At 37.7% G+C, this 23,210-nt stretch overlaps 1 long non-coding RNA gene across 1 annotated transcript; it reads right to left on the bottom strand.

Moving 5' to 3' along the window:
* Positions 1-595: 595 nt before the first annotated feature.
* LOC140958462 (uncharacterized) lies at positions 596-8,703 on the bottom strand. The gene is made up of 4 exons (XR_012171789.1): positions 8,611-8,703; positions 8,477-8,527; positions 8,297-8,386; positions 596-822 (listed from the first exon to the last, which is right to left on the bottom strand). It is a non-coding gene; the product is annotated as an uncharacterized lncRNA (long non-coding RNA).
* Positions 8,704-23,210: the final 14,507 nt, after the last annotated feature.

The raw sequence follows: 23,210 nt of genomic DNA, 5'->3' as shown, positions 1-23,210 counted from the left end.
ACCTATTAAACCTCGATATAATGTCGCCTCAACTGATATTCTCCCTTGATCAGTGTCCAATTTTACTGATGATCTCATGGGAGTATTTGCAGCTGAACATGATTCCATGCCAAATTTCTTCAGCAGCTCCTTTGTATATTTAGTCTGACTAATGAATATACCAGTCTCCAGTTGCTTCACTTTCAGTCCAAGAAAGAATGTCAGTTCACCCATCATGCTCATTTCAAACTTTTCCTGCATTAGCTTAGCAAACTTTTCGCATAATTTGGGGTTAGTTGACTCAAATATGATATCATCAACATAAATTTGAACTAATAAAATGTGATCATTCTTAGCAAATTTGAACAAGGTCTTATCAACTGATCCAACAGAAAAATCATGATCAGTTAGAAATTTTGAAAGAGTTTCGTACCAAGATCTGGGAGCTTGTTTAAGGCCATATAAGACTTTGTTCAAATGATATACATGATCAAGAAAGTTGTGATTTACAAAACCTGTGGGTTGTTCAACATATACTTTGTGGGGACCCGAACCAAATTCATATTTTTAATCACTATTAAGATCTAATATAGAAATTAAGAAAATGTGGGACATAAATTTTTTTTTTTAAATTACATGAGTGCGCAACAATGAAATAAATCTTATTTCAGATATAAGATCCATATCCAGGTCTATAGTACAAGTCCTGTACAAAAGTGATTCACAATGACTACTGTTCATTTACTACATGTCAAGTAATGGAACAGATTCACTTCTAAGTCCGGATCTCCACGCTAATCTTGACTCTCTCTTATCCTCTTCCTGACCCTGATCCTGTCCCACCTGTTGTCATGCACACATACAAACAAGACAACAGCCGGATAACTCCGATGAGATATAATCCCAGTATAAATCATGTATACATGCAATTATATAAAACATGTACAAAAGCATATAACAGTTATCAGTAACATGTATCAATTCTGAAAACATGAAAGGATATAACACTGTAAATCAACTCCTGACTCGTCATCTCAGACTCGACTCATATCTAATCTAGGGATCCTAGTTTCTGGACATTAACACATATATCGAATCTCAGCGATAGGAATGAATCAACTCCTAAGCGACATCGATATAATTTACACGTCCAGTGCCTTGGCGAATCAGCCGAAGACTTGGCGAATCAGCCAACGACTAGGCGAATCAGCCTATGACTCCATACATCAATCAATAGCTCAAGTGTATCAATCTCATTCAATTGCAAGTATCAATGCAATAAAGTAAAGTATGTGATTTAGGGAAACTCAAGTCAAATCTAACTCGAGTTGTGCAATCCCGGATCAACATTGATTTATACCTTTCTTTCTGTCGATCTGACTCTATCGAAGTCTCGAACTCAAAGCCTGTCAATACTCAATATGTCAATGACAATATCGAGGGGTATAATATCAATACACCACTCAAATCAATACTGAATATAATCAGAACTAAATCAAATTCTGGTTTCAACGGCATAACTGCACAATCTCAATATACCCAGCAATACAATTATCAACTGATATCAATCTCAACTCATAATCAATCACAATACAAATCTGATATCAAATCTCAATCAAATCCCTTCCGAAAATAATAACAATTTCATACGGTATCTGTTCTTCAATCCAGTTTCAATTATACGATGTCTACTATGTCAAGAACACCATATATGAATCATATCCGATTCTGGCAATCCCATAATTTCAAATCATATCAAAAACAGAAGAAACTTACGTCTAGTGGAAGCTCTCTTCGATAGAAACACGATACTGAAGTCGGATTGAAATTCTGACGGGCGGATCTTTCGTAAACTTCAATTTCCTCAAATAAAAGGCGTAAGGATTTTCACTACTTTCCTCTGGAGCTTTTCTCGAATCTTTCTGAGGAATACTGAATGAGGTTTGACTATATATATATATCATGCATGGTGAGGGGCAAGTGGCTCGTTCTTTGCCCTACACGTCTCGCGCATATGCGCGACCTCTACCAGCGCATATGCGCGAGACCTACTGGTCTCGGCGTCAACCAATTCTACTACTCGCGCATATGCGCGCCCTAATCCCGTGCATACGCGTGACATTCTCTGGAATGAAATCTTAGCTACTGGGCACCTCGCGCATATGCGCGCACCTCATCGCGCCTGTGCGCCAACATCTCTGGACTTGGCAATCACCAATACACCTCCTCGCGCATATGCGCGCCCTGTCTCGCGCATATGCGCGAGGTCCTCTGTCCTCGCGATAAGCCTTGCGCGCATGTGCGCGCCTCCTCTCGTGCATGTGCGCGTATAACACTGCCCAATTATTCTTGTACATGCATTGCTATTCCATTTTCAATTCGATGCCTTTTAAATCAGCTCTCGACTTGCTCTGACTATAATCACATCAATTTATCGATAATTAATATCAAATTACCGTAATAAAATTTCAGGCATTACAGTCCTCTTGTAGTTGACCGTTCAGGAATGCACTCTTTACATCCATCTGATATACCTCGAAATTCTTGTGTGACGCATAAGCAAGAAAAATTCTGATTGCTTCCAGTCTTGCAACTGGAGCATACGTCTCATCATAGTCAATTCCTTCTTCTTGCCTATATCCTTGTGCCACTAATCTTGCTTTGTTGCGTACAACTGAACCATCCTCGTTTAGTTTATTTCTGTATACCCATTTTGTACTTATAATAGTTTTTGAAATTGGTCTTGGAACTAAGTTCCAGACATTGTTATAAGTGAACTGATTTAGCTATTCTTGCATTGCATTTACCCAGTTAAGATCAGCAAGAGCTTCATCAGTTTTCTTCGGTTCTAGTTGTGAAACAAAAGCTGAATAGATTAATAAATTTAACATTTGATTGCGAGTTCTTACTGGATCAGATGGATTTCCTATTACCACTTCAGGTGGATGTGATTTTCTCCATCTGTACTCAGTATTTGTTGTATCAGCAATTTCTTCAGTTGGTAACTGAACACAGTTTTCAGTCTCAGTTGGTGCTTCATCAACTGGTATTTGAATGTTGTCATTATGCTCTGTCAACTGATCATCAGCAACGACTTCCTGCACATCTGATTGGTCCACTACTTCTGGTTCAGGTGTTTGAAGTAAGTTTTGATAGCCATGACTTTCATTTTTTGTCATCATCTTCCAAAGTGATATCTGTAAATCGATCAACTAGCTCAACTTGATCAGTTGGCTTATTAGTTAGTTCAGTTTCATCGAAATCAACATGAGCAGATTCTTCAACATTTAGAGTTTTCTTGTTGAAGACTCTATAGGCTATACTAACTGATGAGTATCCAAGAAATATTCCTTCTGCAGATTTAGCATCAAACGCTTTTAAATAATTTTTACCATTATCAAGAATAAAACATCTGCAGCCGAATATTTTGAAATAAGTAATTATACTTTTTCTTCCATGCCAGATCTCATATGGTGTTTTCATATGATTCTTATTAATCATTGATCTGTTCTGAGTATAACACGCAGTGTTTACTGTCTCTACCCAAAATCTTTGAGAAATACCAGAATCAGCAAGCATTGTTCTGGCAGCTTCTTTAAGAGTCCGATTTCTTCTCTCAGCTACACCATTTTGCTGAGGAGTTCTGGCTGCTGAGAGCTCATGCTTAATTCCAGCATTTTCTAGGAAATTTGAAAGAGTTTGATTGATGAATTCAGTTCCTCGATCAGATCTGATTCGATCAATTCCAACTGATTTTTCATTTAAAAGTCTTTTGAAGAGCTTTATTAGTTGCGAAGCAGTATGGTCTTTAGATTTGAGAAAAATAACCCAAGTAAATCTTGAAAAATCATCTACGACTACCAAGGTGTATTTCATTCCTCCTAAGCTCATGACTGGTATAGGACCAAAGAGATCCATGTGCAACAGTTCTAAGCATCGGGATGAAGATTTACATCCCTTGTTTTTAAAAGAGGATCGTACTTGTTTACCATACTGACATGCTGAGCAAAGTTTTTCTTTTGAAAAATCTATTTTGGGCAAACCAGTTACAAGTTCATGTTTACTCAGATAGGCAATGGATTTAAAGTTTAAATGATTTAGTCTCTTATGCCACAACCAGTTTTTAGATGATTTGGAAGCAATAAAACAAACTGGTGCATAAGTTTGATCATTCCAACTGACTTTATATGTGTTTCCACAACGTTTGCCAGTTAGTATGATTTCATCAGTTGAAGTTTTGACTAAACATGAGTTTTTGTCAAATTGTACTGAGAATCCACTGTCGCATAACTGACTGATGCTAATCAAGTTATACTTCAGGTTTTCTACTAATAGAACATCTTTAAAAGTAAAGTTACCATGGATAAGCTTACCCTTACCCACAGTTCTACCTTTGGAATTGTCCCCGAAACTGATGTTTGGACCAGTGTATTTGATCAGTTGGGATAACGCACTTGCATCTCCTGTCATATGTCGCGAGCATCCACTGTCCAAATACCATATTGAGTTCTTGTTTGTACCTGTTACCTGCAATCACACATATAATATAACTTGGTACCCATATCTATTTGGGTCCTGAACTGATTAGTCCCTTAGGAATCCACACTTGGATTAGTCTAACAGACTTTCCAGTAGCTGTATTCCAAATGGTTTTTCTCGGCTTTTGTGTGCTTGGTGTGTAGTGTACAGATGATACAATATTTGTTTTAGCTTTATTCAACTGATTGTTCAGTCTATATCTCTTCTGAACTGGCTTGCAGTTATAGTAATTGAAATAGCTATTCGAATAGTTCTTGTGAGACCTCTTTGATGACTGACTTTGTGAATCAGTTGAGAATTTTTTACTATAACCAATCCCATATCTTCTAGCCTTGTTCATATTCTCAGTAGGTTGCTCAATCAGTTTACTGGGCTCAATTTGTTCTTGTATCACTGCTGTTTTGACAAAATGAATGTATTTCTCTTTGTCTATTTTTGGCTTTGGTTGAGTATCATTTGGATATATTTCTCCTTGAGTGTTGAACCCTAAACCAGTTTTATCAGAAACTGATTTTTGTGAATTCTGCATCTCATTCAGTGCAGTAGATGACTTGTTCCAAGACTGAATGAGCTCAGACTGTTTTGAGTTTTCAAGAATCAACTTCAGGATTAATGACTGATTTTTTTTTCTCTCTGCTTTTAACTCAGCAATTTCCCTTTTTAGACTCAACCCATCAACTGATTCATCAGTTTTGGTTTTATTGTCTGTGGGATCAGTTTACTTTGCTTTGATTTTTTCAAATGATGATGCAAGCTTTTGATACTCATTTACCAAGTCATGTAGTGTTAGAATGAGTTCTTCTCGTGTGAAATTAGTTGAGCTAAAATCAAATACCTGTTGGCTAGATGATTCTTCTTCTGCATCATTAGCCATTAAGCACTTGACTTCCTCATCATCACTGGAGCTGCATGAGCTTTCTGGTTCTGACTCCTCACTGTCAGTTTCTGCCTATTTAGATTTGTTTTCTTCAGCTAAGAGTACCTCATGTTTCTTTCTGAAGGAATTCTTATCTTCCTTGGGTCTTCTTTTGTGCTCATATGATTTCTTTCATCTATCAGTTGAGCCTTGACTGTCCTCTTGGGTTTAGGACAATCAGCCATAAAGTGACCTGATTTGCCACAGTTGTAGCAGGCATTTGATTCATATTTGGAAGTATTCCTTTGGTATGGCTTCTGGAAGTTTCCTTGATTCTTTCTCATGAACCTTCCAAATTTTTTGATGAACAGTGACATAGCATCACTGCTCAACTGATCAGCAGATTTCTCGACTGAACTGATTGTTTCTGTTCTGACAGCAGCTAGAGCAGTTGTGGCTACAGGGGTAGATGGTTCTCCTTCTCTGGTCTGCAGCTCAAATTCATAAGCCTTTAAATTAGCAAACAGATCATGAAGTTCAATCTGGTTCAGATCTTTGGACTCCCTCATTGCCATGGTCTTGACATCCCATTCCTTGGGAAGACCTCTCATTACTTTCAGTGCAATCTCTTTGTTGGTATACACTTTTCCAAGTGCATTTAACTCATTGATGATACTGCTTACTCTTTCATCATACTCGTGCATTGATTCTCCTGCTTTCATTTTGATGTTATCAAACTTTTGAACAGCAACAGAAAGTTTATTTTCTTTGGTTTGATCATTTCCTTCACACAGCTGGATCAGCTTTTCCCAAATTTCTTTGGCTGACTTACACATCTTTATTTTGCTGAAGGTTACTTTGTCCAGCGTTTTGTACAGAATGTCTTTAGCCACATTATCAAGATTTGCTTTTCTTTTATCTTCAGTTGTCCATTCATCTCTGGGCTTTTCTATTCTTTGTGGTGCCCCTTCTGTTATGGCAACTGCTGTATTTGTTTTTAGAATCTTCATGGGTCCATCAGTTATGACATACCACATGTCATCATCTTGTGCAGCTAAATGAGCCTGCATTCTGATTTTCCAATCATCAAATTCTTCTCTGGAGAACATATGAATTTTGTTGAATGAAGTCATACTAGCAAGTTTATAGATCAAAAATATTCAAGAACAAGATTCAACTGATCTGATACCACTTGATAGGATCGATTAACGTAGCAAGAGTGTTTAGAAGGGGGTTGAATAAACACTCACAATTAAAACTGATCTTTTCGAGTTTTGAGTTTAGTTTGGTGAGAAACTGATTCTCTGAATCTTGCTGGTCAATGACAATCAGTTAAACTAAAGTAGTTGCGGAAATTAACTGACTGAAAGATAGAATACAAAACTGAAATAAAATACACAAGGATTGTTTCTGGATGTTTGGAGATTTCAATTACTCCTACGTCACCCCTTCTATCTCAAGGATATGATTTCCACTAAAAGACTTTGATCGAATACAAGATTTGTACTGACCCACTTCAGTTTGGACTTATCACTGCCAAAAACTGAAACTCTTAGTATTACAAAATGTTCTCAGTGCGTAACTGATCTTAGCACTATCGAATTTAATGATTATTACAAAGTGCTAGTGAGCTCAAATTGTAGCCTTGACTGCTACGAATAAATCAAGTAAGGGTGAGCTAAGACTTTGACAGAGTAACAGCAAGCTTTGAATAGAGTGATCTGTATCTTCTTCTTTGCAGCTGTTCTTCCGTTATATTTATAAGCTTTCCTTCCAACGGTAACTTGAGATATATTTGAATCTTTGTATCCGTTGATTGCCACTTCATCATTCCTTGGGCATTTTTTGCTTCATTTATTGTAATACGGCGTCTTAATTGCTTTAGCCGAAATGCGTTGTTCTAAGCTGTATTGATTGAAGTGCGGCGTTTCATATTCAGTTGTTATCTGCTATGTCTCTTTGTCGGTTGAATGTTCTTTCCCGAGATATGTTTAGTTGAAGGAAGCATACGGCTGAATATATCAACTGATCGGTTTCCAACTGATCAGTTTTCTTTATTAGATCTGCTGATTTCAGTTGTTAAGTTCAGTTGCTGAATATAATTGCGCGTATCAGTTGGTTGATCAGTTTGTCAAACTCCAGAATTTAGAGTTTGATTCATATTTTGTCAAACGCCGGAATTTCGTTTCCAACATGTTAATAAATCATTATTAGGATAACGGGCCCTCACATTATATGTTATCATCGTATGTTATCGAACTATAACATACCTAAACTGACTTGAACAACAACACAACTATCAACTTTCTTTCAAAATCCTCGGCCTATAATGGTTTAATATTCAAAAAACCGAATAAATTCATTAATAACAACAAAAAATAACTTACATTTTTCAATTGTATTTCCAAAATCCTCAAAGTTGAATCATTTTACCAAATTCAAAACCCAGGAGAATTATTTTCTAAAACTTCGCTCCAGAAATTTTAAAAGTCGAATATTATATTCATTATTCTCAATAATTCACCAAATCACAAATATTTCAACTAATTCTCCATTTCACAAATTAAATCTCATATTCGACTAAAATTACCGAATTATTCAACAAGTCGTTTTAAATTTCCAAATTTTAAGCGACGCAATTCTATTCAACTAATTATAGCTCCAATAAATCCCAACAAGTCCGATAATAAAGGAAATAATCATAATTCCCAAAATAATCACACAATTTAATTCAGTACTAATTCTCGGATCAAAGATAATGACTCAAACACGTCTCAACCATCAAACCTACACATTTAACACTATGAAAATGAATTAATTCGAAGTGGACGAAAAATCCAAATTTTTTTGGCAGCCTATAATTCGAACAAGAGGCTGGAAATTCAAGTTTCATAATTACCAAGAATCGAAGTTGGAACATACAATGAAGTCTCGTGGTGATGTTGGTCGGAGACCCTCTGGAATCATACCGGAAAGGAGCTACCGTTGTTGGAAAATCAGTTGAAAAAAGAGCTAGAAAACAGGGGAAGAACAAACTAACATATTAAGCTTCAAATCCATACCAAAATACCACGAATCAACCAAGAAATTGAAGCAAATTACCAAAGAAAAAAAGGTGGAAATTCCGCAGATAAACAACTCACGATCAGAGCTCTGTTCGAACAAAAACGAACATAAAAAAAAGATTGATAGCTCAAATCGAAGCTACAGATGTGGGGAACAAAACCTTCAAGAACCTTTTAGTTTCAACTTTGATCGGAGAAGTTATGACAATTCTTCTGTGGCTGCTAAACAATAGTGACGGAAAAAAGGTTGGAGATGAGTTTTTTTCCTTTCTAATTTTGTTGGAATGAGAGATGAGTGTATTTATATATGTGTATTATATCTATTTACCAATAATAATAATGTGTGCCAATTTATCTCGATTTTGCATTTATTTTGCTCTCGTGTGTTTTTTGAAATCCAGATGTATTTTCTCTCGTGTGTTATTTGAATTTAGATGTATTTTATATTGTTTAGAATTTTTGATATTCTAAAATACATATTTTTAACACATTTCCTGAATTTATATGACATAATAGTTATTTAATTTAAAATTTCAATAATTATTTTAACTATATCAAATTACCAGATAATTAATTTACCGAGCCTTACAATATGTCATGTCTTCTCGGCCACAAAAATGTATTTTCTTCACTCTTCTAAGTTTAGGTTGAAGATAAGAAAATGATGATCAACTCTCTATCATTTTGTATAATTTTATTTGGATTATAATATTTGCTTATATGATTTTTTTTAAAATTATATGAATTATTTAACCATTTAATTTAAACCCTAAATTTTTCATACATGTGCTAGCTCATTTTAAATGTATTATCCAATTTTCATATGGACTTAGGTCTAATGATATTATATTTAAAATTATAATTTCTCAACTCAATGTGTTAATAATTTTTTGTTGAATATATTTATTTATATTATAATTCTAATATTCTTTTGTTGAACGGTGATAGTTAGATGAAATAAATAAAATTATTAGTATAAAGCTTATGATATTTCTGTAAAATAATGGTGTTGAATAGTCTATTTATAATATTTTATTAATTTTTCTATAATGTCTAGTTTATTAAATTTTATTTAAAATCTTTTTTTATTCTTCTCCTAAGAATTAGGTAAATATACACAACTTCAACGAAATAATATTTCAAAATTGAAGAAATACAATTGTAGGTGATAATATGATATTTTGATAGGATATGAATATTCGATCATCTAAAAGGTATGGTGATGATGATGAAAAGTGAATAAACGACGAATATGAGAATGTAAATGAAGGTAAATATAATAAATGAGGATGTAGATGAAGGTGTATATAATAAATGAGGATGGAAGATATGAAATTCTACAAAAATCTAACACGTTTAAATCCATACACTAAATTAGCAAAGCAACCCGTCTATTTTTCACGACGGTACGGGTTGGCTCGACAGACTTGGCCCGTTTTGATGGCTATAATTGGAAATTCATCAAATATAGAGTCATTTCAAATCATCTATTTCCTTAAAATATTCTCCCAAATCTAAATCCTTCAATCCAAATATGTGCGGAGACATGATTAAAAAGTATCTGTGGCATGCTTCGCCTGGTGCTAGATAATAATAGGGTGGTGGACATTCGGTTAAAAATGAACTTTCTAAATTTAATTAACTGAATTTTTTTTCGAAAAATCTGACCATTTGGTTCTTAACCGAATTAAACAAATTTTCAGGTTTTTAAAGAAAATAAAGTTTTAATTAAAAAATGCAATAGAAAATTTAATTAAATATATTTAAATGTTATTTATTATAAAATAAATATTTTTAAGTGTAATTATATTGTCCTATAAAATTTTATTAGAAATTTGTGATTCTTATATCTTAATAAACTTTATTTAAAAATGTAATAATATTTAATTTTTTTATAAAGTTCAGTTTGTTCGGTTAGCCAACGTTTTATATTAAAAATTGAACCGAACCGAACTAACCGATATTTTAAAAAACTAAAACCGAACTTCTGAATAAACCGAATCGGAATTTCAAATTAGTTCAGTTTGGTATGTGTTGGAACATTTCATGTTCGCAATCTTGATTTGATGTTAACAAAACTTGTTATTTTGGTACTAATGAATTATCGAAGTGCGCAGGATGCTGAAACTGATCAGGCTTCGAACTGATCAGTTGCCTAGCCAAAACTGAAGCTATCAAGACGCTAACTGAAATTACTAACTGATTGCCCAAACTGAAATAGTCCAACTGAAGTATCAAAGACCAGTTCAACTTGCTATCCATCTGACAGGCAGTTCAGCAAAAGACCTTCAAAAGTCCGGCCAGCTAATGAAGTTCTCAATTGATTAAGAGTCCAACTGACCAATTCAACTGAAAGAGTGAAATCAGTTCAACTGACGAGTCAATCGATGTCACCAGCACAACTGAAGATTGGTTCAGATGACTAGTTAGGAGAATCAGTTGCAGATCTAGACAAGCTTATCTATGTGGATTCCAGCTACGCACAACGATACAAAAGCAGCTGTATGATCAAAGTACAATAATAGACATTGCAGCAACACTTAAAGACAAAATGTTCCAAGATAGATGTCAGAAAATTCGAGACACAAATTTCAAGGAACACATTCAAGCTGCAATGGATACAATTATTGAGTTTTACTGTACGATCAGTTTTCCTCCTATAAATAGAATATCAGTGAAGACCAATAAATAGAACAAGTATGTGTCAAGAAGAGAGGAAACACTTCAACGTTTTATCAGAATAGTATAGAAGCCTTATTTCTCTCAGTGTGTGAGAACACCTTCGTGTGGTATTCATTGTTCAGTTCTCACACTCACACACATACACACAATCACTCACATAAATCAGAGAATTGAGCTTATTGAATAGCTGAGTGAGTCTTGAACAAAGACAATAAAACTTGTGTATGTAATCTTTGATACACAGACGTTAAACAAGTGTTGGCTGAAAGGTGCTGCATTCAGTATAAGCTAGAAGTTCAGTTAGGCAGTAGGGTAAGTCCTAATCTGAGTGGGTTTTTACAAGGTGTTGTATAAATCAAAGTCTTCTAGTGTATCCTACTCGAGGAGGTAGAAAGAGTGACGCGGGAGCAGTTGAAGTCTCTGAACATACTTTACAAAAAAAAATATAGTACATTAAAACTGAAATTTAACAACATAGATAACCAAAATTACAAAGAAGCAAACATTGTTAGGATCGGTTTGGGGGATCTTCGTTGAGCTACAATAGCTCGGTTCTTGAAATATTGAACACCGATGAATAAAATCGAGTTTGGTTTTCAAACCAAGCAGAAGACACTCGAAATAATCCTTCGTAGAAACCGATTAAATATTTTGTAAATCATTTAAAAAATATGCAAGTTGAATGAGTAACAATATTTTAGTTGAAGCATTTTATCAAATTCTTTATAGGCAATATTTTGGTATTTGAAAAACACATAAAATTCTTCAAAAAATGCATCTTTAAAATAGTGGAAATGAACACTAATGCAATAAACAAATAGACATGAATTTGTTTATGGATGTTCAGATAATTCAAATGCTCCTACGTCACCCCTTCTTCCCCATGGAAAGGATCCACTAGAAGACTTTGATTTATACAACACCTTGTACAAACCCATTTCAACTTATGACTTATCTCTTGCCTAACTGAAACTCCTAGCACTCAAGATTGTAGGCAGCACCTCGCAATCAACATATTGTTTAATATCTCATATGCAAAGACTACAAACACAATGTTTTAAGTCTTTGTGTAAAGACTCACTCAACTAATCTTTGAAGTTCAACTCTCTTGTATATGTGTGAGTGATTGTGTGTGAGGAATTTATCAGTTACAATGTACATCTCAAATGTATCCTCACATAAGGGCTTATGCTCTCAACTAGCTGATTTCTTCATGCTAACTGCCCATTCTTTGAATCTCCTTCAAAAGCTCTTGTTTGATCTTCAAGATGTTGTATATATAGGCCCCAATAAAGATATATACGTTAGATACAAGAATATGACCGTTTGGAAAGTTTCTGTACTGTTTCTGAAATTGCAACGGTCAAATTCGCCTTGCTAGACATTTTCCCGAATGTTCAACTCTGGTCAACTCAACTGGTCGTTCAGTTCAACTGATCAGCAGCTGGTTCAGTTTAGTTCAATTGGTCAGCTGCTGGTTCGGTTCAGTTCAGCTGGTTCAGTTCAACTGGTTCAGTTGATCAGCAGCTGGTTCGGTTCGGTGGGTCAGCAGCTGGTCTGGTTCAGTTGGTCAGCAAGTGGTTCAACATATTGTTTAATGTCTCATATGCAAAGACTACAAACATAATGTTTTACGTCTTTGTGTAAAGACTCACTCAACTAACCTTTGAAGTTCAACTCTCTTGTATATGTGTGAGGAATTGTGTGTGAGGAATTTATCAGTTACAGTGTACATCTCAAATGTATCCTCACACAAGGGCTTGTGCTCTCAACTAGCTGATTTCTTCATGCTAACTGCCCATGCTTTGAATCTTCTTCAAAAGCTCTTGTTTGATCTTCAAGATGTTGTATATATAGGTCCCAATAAATTTATATACGTTAGACACAAGAATATGACCGTTTGGAAAGCTTCTGTACTGTTTCTGAAATTGCAACGATCAAATTCTCCTTGCTGGACATTTTCTCGACTGGTCAACTCAATTGGTCGTTCAGTTCAACTGGTCAGCAGCTGGTTGGGTTCAGTTCAGTTGGTCAGCTGCTGGTTCGGTTAAGTTCAGCTGGTTCAGTTGGTATGGTTCGGTTCAGTTCAGCTGGTTCAGTTCAGTTGATCAGCAGCTGATTTGGTTCAGTTGGTCAGCAGCTGCTCTGGTTCAGTTGATCAGCAACTGGTTCAGTTCAGTTCAGTCAACTCAACTGGTCGTTCAGTTCAACTGGTTCAGTTCAATTAATTTCCTTAATTTTTCTCGAGGGAAAAAAGTTGAGGTTAGAGTGGTATCCTATGTTGGACTTAACGGATAAATGAAATTCAAAATCTAAATCCGAGATCTCATGATAAATCATCTAGAAATTTACATTGATAAGTGGAAGCACACTGAATCTATAATAATTGGTTTTCTTATAGATTTGTATGGTGCCTTTCCAAATTAATCCTTTAAATTCTCTCACGCTCTCTAACTATTAATAGTATATAATGACTTCGTGTGTGATTTGAGGACCATGAACTTTTCTATTTTGGATTTTTAATTAAGCACGTCAATGAAATATATGAAAGGGATAGATTTTAGGTGTTCGAAATCGCAACGGAAGCACAAAATTGTTTTCTAAGTTTTGTACTAGTGTGTAACATATACTAAACACCTTTGTCATACATAGGGTGTTAAGAAATTTTACCTATCAACCTCTTGAGGTTGATAATGGCTCCAACTAAAGTGTAAACACTTTAGCTCTTGTATGGTAGACAATCTTCAAGCCTCCCTTTGAACGCTCCTTGTTCAAAATCAAGCCCACCACTTGCAAGCTAGAACCTCCTTACACTTGCACTAGAAAATGTAAGGATTTTTTTCTTTGAGAAGTATTTTGTTTTCAACAACTTGAAGAACAAAATGAGAGAAGAATTTTTGGAGAGAAATTGCAAGAAATTTAGGCCAAGCTAGGTCTAGGAGGGAAGGAGAGTGAGTTAATTCCTTGTCTTGGTTGTGAGAAAAGTAAAAAGCAAAAAGTTGCATGCCATGCAATTTTTAATTCAAAAGTATTTTCCAACCTTTCATCTCCCAAGCATGCAAAACTTAAAGGGCTTGTAACATTTACAAAGGGCCCATGGACTTTTAATTTAAATTGTCTCAAACACATTTGAGCCCAATTAATCCTTACTTGATTTTACTCAAGCCCACTAGTTAAATAATTATTTCCAATTGGGCTCTACAAGGCCCAATGTTATTTAATTAATTCAACACTTGAATTAATTTAATTATTTGGACTCTACTAGGTCCACTAGTGTTTAATTAATTCAACACTTGAATTAATTTAATTTAGTCCATAATAATGTTTATGAAAATCACAATTTTCAAATACATTATTCCCTTGGCCTACTTTTAATTTAGGAACACATTCATAAATTAAAAATTACACTTCTCTCATAGAAGTCTTACTTCTATTTTTCTTTACGCTTATAAACTCATTTATAAGCCGTTCAACACATTGAACTATTTTAACTTCTCAACGGGATCTAGAAAGCTAGCACTTGTGTGGCCCTCAATGGTTCACTGATACAACTAGCCGTGGGTTCACATCTCCATGTGATTCGGACTAAACATGTCCTTATACGAGCATACCCCAATTGCTCCATTCTTAATTATCAACTCCTTGATAACAAGAACGTCAGAACTCAAGTCTGATAGTACCCAACCAATCATGTTAAACGCCTAGCAGCATCGCTTACATGATTCCCTAGGTATCAAATGATAGTGCCTGCAAGAACCATTCAATTATGGTTAGCGTACAGTACGGTCCCTTCAACTCATATATCCCGACCGATTCGACAACCATTGGTTTATCGAGAGTTGTCAATGAATCGATACTATGTGTCATGTCGTAGTTGCATCGATGGTGTAATCTATGAAACCCCTTTCATAATTACCACCATACTCTGATCAGAGATTTCAAACTACATATACATGAAAAACACATAGGATATCCATACCCGTAGGTAAGCGGTGAATCCCCGACTACAATGCATCGACTCCTATATGTTTCGACAGAACACCCAACCTTGCCACCTGATGACCCCATGAGAGTCGGTAAACAAGTCAAAGTGTAATTCTAGCACATAGAGTCTCAATGTTGTCCCGGGTCATAAGGACTAATGGTGTACAACCATAAACTAGGACTTTTCCACTCGATAAGTGAGAACCACTTGGAAAGTCCTTTAATGGAGGGTTGTTCAGTGCACTCTACCAGGAGCACCTATCTGCATGCTCGGACATCACAATGTCCCCTACCAATGAAACATGGTACTCACATCGCAGATACTAGTCTCAAGCTCGAGCGGCCTATATCCTTCTTAGCGGCGGCTGAATCGACTAGGAACCGTTTAGAATATACAGTATTCCAAATATGAGTTTCATGATACTCATCATATGAGCATCCCATATTCTTTCTACTATTTGTATATTCAAGGGCTTTATCTATGCAACTAGCATGGGTATACAGATAAAGATGTGCCAAAACAATAATTTCAAATATTATTAAAATAAAGACTGTTTATACATAGAGTTTCATTGTGAACACTCGGCCAACACTTGGCTCGACGTGCACCTACTCTAACAATCTCCCACTTGCACTAGAGCCAACTACCCATATACTTCAAACCCATTGATTCGCGATGCTTCTCGAATAATGGTCCCGGTAAAGGCTTAGTTAGTGGATCAGCAACATTATCTGCGGAGCCGACTTTGTCGATCGACACTTCTCCTCTTTCCACAATCTCTCGGAGGATGTGGTACTTTCTCAATACATGTTTGGACTTCTGATGAGACCTTGGCTCCTTCGCCTGAGCTATGGCTCCCGTGTTGTCACACATCACCGGGATAGGAGCAACTCCATTAGGAATGACGCCCAACTCTTGGACGAAATTCCTAATCCAAACAGCCTCCTTTGCTGCAGCTGATGCAGCAATATATTCGGCCTCAGTGGTGGAATCCGCAGTACTGTCTTGCTTGGAACTCTTCCAAGAGACAGCACCACCATTGAGCATGAATATGAATCCAGAGGTTGACTTCGAGTCATCGATATCGCTTTGGAAGCTAGAGTCGGTATAGCCTTCCAATTTCAGTTCTCCACCCCCATAGACCAAGAACAACTTATTGGTCCTTCTCAAATACTTGAGGATGTCTTTCACAGCTTTCCAGTGTGGAAGACCAGGGTTGGATTGATATCTACTCACTACACTTAGTGCAAATGCCACGTCAGGACGTGTAGATATCATCCCATACATGATACTACCAATAGCCGAAGCATACGGAATGCGTGTCATCGCCGCTATCTCTGCATCAGTCTTGGGAGACATAGACTTGGATAGGGACACGCCATGACACATTGGTAGATGTCCTCTCTTGGACTCATCCATCGAGAACCGCTTCACGATGGTATCAATGTATGTGGACTGGGTGAGACCAAGCAATCTTCTTGATCTATCTCTATAGATCTGTATTCCTAATACAAAAGATGCTTCACCCAAGTCCTGCATCGAGAACTTACTTGCTAACCATATCTTAGTTGATTGCAACATTCCTACATCATTCCCAATGAGTAGAATGTCATCAACATAAAGCACAAGGAATGTCACAGCACTCCCACTGACCTTCTTGTATACACATGGTTCCTCAGGATTCTTAGTAAAACCAAACTCTTTGATTGTACTATCGAATCTGAGGTTCCAACTCCTAGATGCTTGCTTTAGACCATAAATAGATCTCTGAAGTTTGCATACCATATGCTCACTTCCGATAGATGTAAACCCTTCGGGTTGAGACATGTAAATCTCTTCCTTAATATCCCCATTAAGAAAGGCTGTCTTAACATCCATCTGCCATATCTCATAGTCATACCATGCAGCTATGGCTAGCAATATCCTTATGGACTTGAACATTGCAACTGGAGAAAAGGTTTCCTCATAGTCAACACCTTGTCTTTGAGTATACCCTTTTGCTACCAGTCGCGCCTTGAAGGTCAATACCTTCCCATCCGCCCCAAGTTTCCTCTTGTAAATCCATTTACACCCTATGGGAACAGTTCCCTCAGGTGGATCTACAAGATTCCACACTTGGTTCGAATGCATGGAATTCATCTCAGATTCCATTGCTTCAAGCCACTTGGATGAATCGGCATCAGATAACGCTTCCTTGAAGGTCCTTGGATCACATCCAAGGTTAGGCTCATCATGGCCCTCTTCAAGAAGCAGACCATACCTCATAGGTGGTCTCGAGACTCTCTCGGATCTTCTAGGAGCTTGTATCTCCTCACTTGGCTCCTCGGGTGTGGGTTCTACAACTGTGGGTGTCTCTCGAACTTCTTCGAGTTCTATCATCTCTCCTTTTCTATCTAATAGAAATTCCTTTTCCAAAAAGGTTGCATTCCTAGAAACAAACACCTTTGTTTCTTGGGGATGATAGAAATAATATCCAACTGAATTCCTTGGATATCCCACAAAGTAGCATAAGATGGATCGACTATCCAATTTATCTCCCACTGCCTGCTTCACGTAAGCAGGGCACCCCCATATTCTAAGATAAGAATATTTTGGAGGCTTACCCATCCATATCTCATATGGTGTCTTATCAACTGCCTTTGTATGGACATTGTTCAACAACAGTGCCGCTGTCTCAAGCGCATATCCCCAAAAGGATGGCGGCAACTCCGTGAACCCCATCATAGACCGAACCATGTCCATCAAAGTTCGGTTACGACGCTCCGAAACACCATTCAACTGCGGTGTAGCGGGCGGAGTCCACTGCGAGAGAATCCCATTCTCCCTAAGATACTCTTGGAACTCGGCACTCAAGTACTCACCACCTCGATCCGATCGAAGTGTCTTGATGCTTCGTCCCAACTGTTTCTCTACTTCACTTCTGAATTCTTTGAACCTTTCAAAGGCTTCAGACTTGTATTTCATCAAATACACATACCCATACCTCGAAAAGTCATCGGTAAAGGTGATGAAGTAGGCATGTCCATGCTTAGTGGTGATGCTAAGCGGACCGCACACATCGGTATGGATCAAATCCAATAACCCTTTGGCTCGCTCCACATGGCCCTTAAAGGGAATTTTGGTCATCTTTCCTTTTAGACAGGATTCACAAGTCGTGAGAGCATTAATATCAGACATATCAAACATGCCCACTCCCACTAACTTGTTCATCCTTCTTAGGGAAATATGTCCTAATCGAGCATGCCACAATTGTGCCGAATTTAGAGTATCTTGTTTGCGCTTGTTTGTTGTTGTTATTGCTTGGACATTGTTTAGTGGAATATCTTTCAATTTTAAGGTGTAGAGATCGTTTTCAAGTTCTCCAGTACCAATTAAACATTCATTCTTGTAAATATTGCAAAAACCTTTGCTAAATAAACAAGAAAATCCATCTTTATCTGACATAGAAATGGAAATAATGTTTTCCACCAAATCTGGTACAAACAAAACATCTCTCGAAAATAACTTAAAATCATTGTTCAAATACAAGCAAACATCTCCTACGGCCTTGGCAGCAACCCTTGCTCCATTGCCCATCCTCAAGAAGGTCTCACCTTCCCTGAGCCTCCTACTTCTTCCCATCGCCTGCAAATCATTACAGAGATGTGAGCCACATCCGGTATCCAATACCCAAGAAGTAGAGTTAATTGGAATGTTTACTTCAATATAGAACATACCGTTTCCAGAACTTTTCTGGGCAAGATATTCCCTGCAATTACGCCTCCAATGTCCAGGCTTCTTGCAGTGATGACAAATGTCAACAATCTTGTCAGCCTTTACTGGTGTGGTTGCCACTATGGGACCCGGAGTCTGCCTCTTCAAGGGCACGCTCTTCTTGGGACGTTGGAAAGAACGCTTCTTTCCCTTCCCAGGTGGACCGGTCTTCGTACCAGATGAAGAGCCCACAAAAAGAACCGGCTTCTCTTTCTTGATGGTGGACTCAAATGTCACAAGCATATTCACCAACTCCTCAAGGGTCGGCTCCATCTTGTTCATGTTGAAGTTCACCACAAAAGGATCAAATGAGCTAGGCAATGACAACAGCAACACGTCGGTGGTCAACTCCGAAGGCAAAATCAGATCCATGCCAACGAGCTTATCCACAAGCCCAATCATCTTTAGGCCATGCTCATGGACCGAGGCCCCGTCTCGCATGTGAAAGTGATTAGCTCCTTGACGGTAGCATGCCTAAGAGGCCGAGTTTGCTCACCAAAGAGCTCCTTGAGGTGCAAATGAATGTCAGCAGCACTCTTTGCATCCTCAAAACGCCTCTGCAGCTCATCGTTCATAGAAGCCTGCATATAACACTTGGCCTTCAAGTCATGGTCACACCAATCCTTGTAGGTTTGCAATTCCTCAGGAGTGCAGCCAGTCGGAGCCTCAGCAGGGGGCGACTCAGTCAGTGTATATGCAATCTTTTCCGAGTTCAAGACGATCTTTAGGTTTCTTAGCCAAGTGAGATAATTAGGTCCGGTTAATACGTGTTTTTCGAGTATGGTAGAAAGCGGATTGCGAATTGAAGACATTGTCAAATTTTGTACTGAAAAGTAAAACAGATAAATGTTAATGACTATTTTAAAATATTTAGTAAGATATAAAGTATGGACTTTTACTTTATAAATTTTCGCTCCCACTGTTTTGACATTTTCACTACCCTCTAGTGAAAACGGGAAACACCTTTCCTCAGTAGGTACGTAAGGTCCAATTAGCGAATTATGATCCCGAATAATATCAGCCAATCATAATCCCTAAAAGGTAGTTTCCAATTGCATCACAATGCAACCCTTAACGTAAACTTTTGTCTCACGTTTGATTAGGACCCAATAATATGACGTCGTTCATCTTTACGTGTCAAGCCTTACCCATCGATGTTGAACCTTAATGGACGGTCGCCATGAGTTCCCTCAATAATATGAGCCGAAATCATGGGAGTTCCACGTAGTTCACATCACCATGTCAATGGATGTCACAGCTTTCCGGCACCCAAGGCCCACCCAATAATATGAGCCGAGCCCCGAGCACGGGTAGCGTTCATCATGCACCCATTGTCGATGGAAGACATGGAAATTATAAATAAATTTATAATTCCCCTTTTGTGAATTACTTCTCACGCTCGGGCGGTAGAATTTTACCGCCCGAGCGCCGTCTCTTCTGTCCATTGTCTTCTTGCTGGTACACTTTGCTCCGATTTCCTTTTTCCGGCCAGTTTACCTGCCAATTCGTTACGCCCAGGTGAGACATGACCAAATGCAAATGTTTACTCTGAAATGAACAAAATGTAAACAAAATGTACGCATGCACAATGCAAACACACACCAACTAATGCAATAAAACACGTAAAAACCACTTCTATCACCATACCTAAACCACAATCTAACAGCCCATAACTCATCAAAACTAGACCCCATAAAGCTTCGAACAGCACCTGGAATGCTGCTGGAGTTCTCGGCCCTTGTTTCTTTCAACCCTACTCGTACCTTGCTCGATTATTACCCATCCTAGACCAAACCCTTGAGGACTAGCCTCACACCAGCTCTCCATAGCACACATAGGGACCCTACTGGACCTATTTGACTCACGTCCATAGCCCCATGCAAGCTCCACGACGCACACGCTTGATATATCCCGAAATCACATCACACGAGCCTCGTCCCACTATCGCGCAAACGGCCAGCTACATGGATGGTTCCAGCGATGGTTGAGCCTCCCTGGGCCGTGTCTCAGACCCACCAGGGTCTGGTCATGCCTCGGTTCAGTCTTTGAATCGCCAGATCCGCCCCTCACTCGATCCACAACCAAAACGAGACACACCTCCACGCACACCCCTCGGCCCATGCATCAACTCGAGTACTACTCGACCAAATCATAACTCCAGCCCTTAAACCCTTTACTCCTTGACAAGAACGGCCCGCCTGCAACAAGAACCGGCAGCCCCTTGCATATGTACATGAAAAACGTGAGTACTATGACAATTTATGCATGTTTTCGACAAGAAAAGCAACCATCAATGATGTTCCATGCTAGATCGAAATATTTCCCACACAAATACACACATATCAGCAATATTAGCATGAATGATGAGAAAAGGATGATACAAGGTGTGTCTTATCGTGTATACGCTCACAAACTTGAATAAATGCACGTCGGGGAGGCACCGGAGGAGTGGGGAGGGAGCTTGCTTCAATTTTAAAGGAGAAAAACAAGGTTGGTGTTGTTTTTCTTGCTGTAAAAACGAAAGGGAGGCTGGTTTGTGAGGGGCGGGGCGGCCGAGACAACTTAGTAGGGTTAGGGTTAGGTTTAGTAAAATTTAAGACAAAGATTATTACAGTAATGGGCCCTAATTAATAATTAAAAGGGTTGTGAGCCCATTTAGCAATAAAACAAATCCATCAAGCCCAAAAAAATTCCCGAAAAATATTTTGTTTTGAATACGTTTTTGAAAATATTGCCTGAGCTCTCAAAAAGTCATCCGATTCGTTAAAATTTGCGTATCGATTAAAAATATAACCCGACGAGTAAAAATACCTACCAAGGCCCATTTTCGAAAAACACTTCATATTGATTAGCTAAAAATTAATCATTCAATAAAAATATTTTTTTTTGATAATCCCAGTCTCCGTTCCTCGTTCGAGCGTGAAATGCAACTTAAAAATCGAATGCATGAAACTTTAAGATAATCATGAATTGAATCCTAAAAACATATTTGAAATAAAACCCTAGATTGCATGCATTCAGGTTACGCAGTTTAAATTTCCTCGACCTTACAACTCTCCCCCCTTTAAAAATAAAATTTCGTCCTTGAAATTTAAAACATACTGAATAACTCCAGATAGTGACTTCTCATCTCGATCTCCGTCTCCCAAGTAGCCTCCTCCTTAGAATGATTCAGCCACTTGAATTTGACCATGTGGATCACTTTGTTCCGGAGCCTCCTCTCCTATCTGTCCAGAATCTGTGTGGGTCTCTCCTCGAATGACAGGTGCAGTGTTAGCTGAAATGGCTCATAGTTCAGCACATGTGAAGGATTCGACATGTACTTCCACAGCATAGAGACGTGGAACACATTATGAACTCTTCTCAAATTTAGCGGCAATGCAACCCTGTATGCGAGTGTCTCAACTCTCTCTAGGATCTCGAACAGTCCGATGAATCTAGGGCTGAGCTTGCCTTTCTTCCGAAATTTCATCACACCCTTCATCGGTGCGACTTTCACAAAAACGTGATTCACTACTGCAAACTCCAGATCTCGGCGCCTCTGATCTGCATAACTTTTCTGGCGGCTCTGAGCGGTCCTCATCCTATCCTGAATCTTGACCACTAACTCTGCGGTCTGCCTGAAAATGTCCGGACCTAACTCTTCTCTCTCTCCTACCTCGTCCCAATACACTGGCGACCTACACTTCCTCCCGTACTGTGACGTCCCGAAAATTTGAGGTCCACGTGAACCACATGCATGCAAGTTATTAAATTTCTTATGTATTGTATTAAATGGTTTTAATGAATGTTTATCTCATTAATTTGGATTTTAATTCATGATTTATGAATTTGCATTACTTTAAATTATAATATGTTTAGTTGATCCACGTTAAAACGTTTTCCTTGAATTTTATGTTTCAGGCGATTATTCGAGCCGAGATCGAGGAAACGAGACCGGCGAAGATTTAGGCGATTTTAAAATGGAGTATTTTATTTCAAGTCAAGAAAATGACATTTAAACGATTTATTAAGTTTTAGAATTTTGAAAGCCTAATTTAATTATTAGGTGATTTTAAGATTTTATACTTTCAAAAGTTTAACACTTATGTATTTTATTTTAAATTTAGGGAGGTTAGTAATTTAAGGAGGGGATTAGTATTTTAATTACCATGTAATTCCTCATCAATTATTTAATTAAGCTAATTAGCCCCTAATTACATCTATTTTATTTATTAACTCATGCACACAAACACAATTACACACACACACGAACGTAAGTGTAACGTCCCAAAAATTTAAACGTCCACGTGAACCACATGCATGCAAGATTATTAAATTTCTTTGGTATTTTACTAAATTGTTTTAAAGC

This window comes from Primulina huaijiensis, chromosome 15, assembly GCF_012295235.1.
Source record: "Primulina huaijiensis isolate GDHJ02 chromosome 15, ASM1229523v2, whole genome shotgun sequence".
Taxonomy (NCBI): Eukaryota; Viridiplantae; Streptophyta; class Magnoliopsida; order Lamiales; family Gesneriaceae; genus Primulina; species Primulina huaijiensis.
The sequence above is the reverse complement of the archived record's forward strand: the minus strand, read 5'-3'. Positions and strand labels throughout refer to the sequence as shown.